The sequence below is a fragment of the Sinohyriopsis cumingii genome, unplaced genomic scaffold (genome assembly GCF_028554795.1).
Source record: "Sinohyriopsis cumingii isolate HCF-2022 unplaced genomic scaffold, ASM2855479v2 utg004681l, whole genome shotgun sequence".
In the NCBI taxonomy this organism is placed as follows: Eukaryota; Metazoa; Mollusca; class Bivalvia; order Unionida; family Unionidae; genus Sinohyriopsis; species Sinohyriopsis cumingii.
Window position 1 is genome coordinate 40,001 of NW_028316799.1, and position 979 is coordinate 40,979.

Genomic DNA, 979 nt, shown 5'->3' on the forward strand with positions numbered 1-979 from the left:
TCAGAAACTGGTGGGTGAGAACTGGTGAAAAAGTTGGACTTAGTTTTTTTTTTTTTTTTTTTTTTTTTTTTTTTAACCCTTGGAAGAAAATGACAACCGTGGCCGGTTAAAAATCGTTTCTCTTTGGCCACGATTGTCATTTTCTTCCATTTTTTTTTAAATTTTTTTTTTTTTCCTTCTTCTCTCCGCAAGGCATGCGTGGACAGCTCTGTCTAGGACGCAGCCGCCACCGCAAACCGCACGAGAATATCTTTCTCCGTTTCAGAGACACGAATTTTCTGGCAAGTGTGCCGATAAATTGCTTCCCGAGCGAGTTTTGTGTGTCTATCCCCCCTCCAGTGATTTCTGCCTGTGCCTGAACGGCCATCACGAAGCCATCCTTGAAGCCATCTCGCTCGGCAAGGCATGCGTGGATAGCTCTGTCTAGGACGCAGCCGCCACCGCAAACCGCACGAGAATATCTTTCGCCGTTTTAAGAGATGCGAATTTCTAGCAAGTGTGCCGATAAATTGCATACCGAGCGAGTTTTGTGTGTCTATCCCCCCCTCCAGTGATTTCTGCCTGTGCCTGGACGGCCATCACGAAGCCATCTTTGAAGCCATCTCGCTCGACAAGGCATGCGTGGATAGCTCTCTCTAGGACGCAGCCGCCACCGCAAACCGCACGAGAATATCTTTCGCCGTTTTAGAGATACGAATTTTCTAGCAAGAGTGCCGATAAATTGCTTCCCGAGCGAAGTCGGTTACTTGTTATTTTCCCATTACTTTCGTCTCTCGCTGAAATGGCCACCGCCTCGTCCAGGATGAAGCCATCTTCCTGCGCAAGGCATCGACGGATAGGTCTTTCTCAGACCCATCAGCCGCAGCAAACCGCACGAAAATATCTTCGAGCGTTCGAAAGATATAGGTATTCGAGTGAAGATACCGAACCAACGGAATGCCGTGATGGCAACGACCTTGACCTTCGGCTTTTCATGGTC